At 59.8% G+C, this 2,500-nt stretch overlaps 1 pseudogene; it reads right to left on the reverse strand.

Annotated features, from left to right (window-relative positions):
- Positions 1-2,500, reverse strand: part of LOC124573879 — a 7,798-nt pseudogene that overhangs the window by 4,344 nt on the left and 954 nt on the right.

Below are 2,500 nucleotides of genomic sequence, written 5' to 3' on the forward strand. Positions count from 1 at the left end.
CACGGCGGGACGCCGGCTCTTCACCCCGACCGATCTCAAGTGCCTCCATGAATTGGCGGACAAGCTGCTTGTGGGCAGCTTGCCGCCGTCGGCACTTGATTGCCTCAAGCGTTCGGTCGGGGAACATCCTGGTAAGTTCTTGATTTACAAAGAAGAACCGGGCGTCCCTCTCCAGGAACAGTTCGGCCTCCGCCTTGGCGAGCGACAGGACTTCTTCCTCCGTCCACCTCGCGCGATGCCTCTCCGTCACGATCTCAGCGTTGGCGGCCGCAGGGTGTTGGCGGCGGCGATGGACCCCGAGACCGTTCTTCGTGGTAAAAGTGCGGTGGCACTCACTGCAAGCAAAGGGAGCTACACAAACTATCGCATTTTCGTTACGGCCGGTTGGCCGGATAGGTGCTGGGGTAGCTGGGGTGGCACCTTCAGCGGAAGGGCCACCATCTCTTGTTTCTTGTCGGCTGCCCCCAACTATAAAGGGATAATGCGAGGGGGGGCTGGTAACCCCCCCAAGCCCCTGGTGCGGTCTTCCACTCTGCAAAAATCAGCGGGCCCACGAGAAGGGGAGAAGACCGCAGGAGAGTCATAGTTACTCCCGCCGTTTACCCGCGCTTGCTTGAATTTCTTCACGTTGACATTCAGAGCACTGGGCAGAAATCACATTGCGTCAACACCCGCTAGGGCCATCGCAATGCTTTGTTTTAATTAGACAGTCGGATTCCCCCAGTCCGTGCCAGTTCTGAGTTGATCGTTGAATGGCGGCCGAAGAGAATCCGCGCACCCGCGCGCCCCCGGAGGAGCACGCTAAGGCGGACGCGGCCTCGCAGCAAGGAAGATCCGTGGGAGGCCAAGGCACGGGACCGAGCTCGGATCCTGCACGCAGGTTGAAGCACCGGGGCGCGAACGCCGCGCAGGCGCGCGCATCCTGCACCGCCGGCCAGCACGAGGCCAACCAACGGCGAGAGCAGACCACGCCCGCGCTAAACGCCCGCACTTACCGGCACCCCTACGGCACTCACCTCGCCCAGGCCCGGCACGTTAGCGCTGACCCACTTCCCGACCAAGCCCGACACGCCCCGATCCTCAGAGCCAATCCTTATCCCGAAGTTACGGATCCAATTTGCCGACTTCCCTTACCTACATTATTCTATCGACTAGAGGCTCTTCACCTTGGAGACCTGCTGCGGATATGGGTACGAACCGGCGCGACACCTCCACGTGGCCCTCTCCCGGATTTTCAAGGTCCGAGGGGAAGATCGGGACACCGCCGCAACTGCGGTGCTCTTCGCGTTCCAAACCCTATCTCCCTGCTAGAGGATTCCAGGGAACTCGAACGCTCATGCAGAAAAGAAAACTCTTCCCCGATCTCCCGACGGCGTCTCCGGGTCCTTTTGGGTTACCCCGACGAGCATCTCTAAAAGAGGGGCCCGACTTGTATCGGTTCCGCTGCCGGGTTCCGGAATAGGAACCGGATTCCCTTTCGCCCAACGGGGGCCAGCACAAAGTGCATCATGCTATGACGGCCCCCATCAACATCGGATTTCTCCTAGGGCTTAGGATCGACTGACTCGTGTGCAACGGCTGTTCACACGAAACCCTTCTCCGCGTCAGCCCTCCAGGGCCTCGCTGGAGTATTTGCTACTACCACCAAGATCTGCACCGACGGCGGCTCCAGGCAGGCTCACGCCCAGACCCTTCTGCGCCCACCGCCGCGACCCTCCTACTCGTCAGGGCTTCGCGGCCGGCCGCAAGGACCGGCCATGACTGCCAGACTGACGGCCGAGTATAGGCACGACGCTTCAGCGCCATCCATTTTCAGGGCTAGTTGCTTCGGCAGGTGAGTTGTTACACACTCCTTAGCGGATTCCGACTTCCATGGCCACCGTCCTGCTGTCTTAAGCAACCAACGCCTTTCATGGTTTCCCATGAGCGTCGATTCGGGCGCCTTAACTCGGCGTTTGGTTCATCCCACAGCGCCAGTTCTGCTTACCAAAAGTGGCCCACTTGGCACTCCGATCCGAGTCGTTTGCTCGCGGCTTCAGCATATCAAGCAAGCCGGAGATCTCACCCATTTAAAGTTTGAGAATAGGTTGAGGTCGTTTCGGCCCCAAGGCCTCTAATCATTCGCTTTACCGGATGAGACTCGTACGAGCACCAGCTATCCTGAGGGAAACTTCGGAGGGAACCAGCTACTAGATGGTTCGATTAGTCTTTCGCCCCTATACCCAGCTCCGACGATCGATTTGCACGTCAGAATCGCTACGGACCTCCATCAGGGTTTCCCCTGACTTCGTCCTGGCCAGGCATAGTTCACCATCTTTCGGGTCCCAACGTGTACGCTCTAGGTGCGCCTCACCTCGCAATGAGGACGAGACGCCCCGGGAGTGCGGAGGCCGCCGCCCCGTGAAGGGCGGGGAAGCCCCATCCTCCCTCGGCCCGCGCAAGGCGAGACCTTCACTTTCATTACGCCTTTAGGTTTCGTACAGCCCAATGACTCGCGCAC

This window comes from Schistocerca americana, unplaced genomic scaffold (assembly GCF_021461395.2).
Source record: "Schistocerca americana isolate TAMUIC-IGC-003095 unplaced genomic scaffold, iqSchAmer2.1 HiC_scaffold_198, whole genome shotgun sequence".
In the NCBI taxonomy this organism is placed as follows: domain Eukaryota; kingdom Metazoa; phylum Arthropoda; class Insecta; order Orthoptera; family Acrididae; genus Schistocerca; species Schistocerca americana.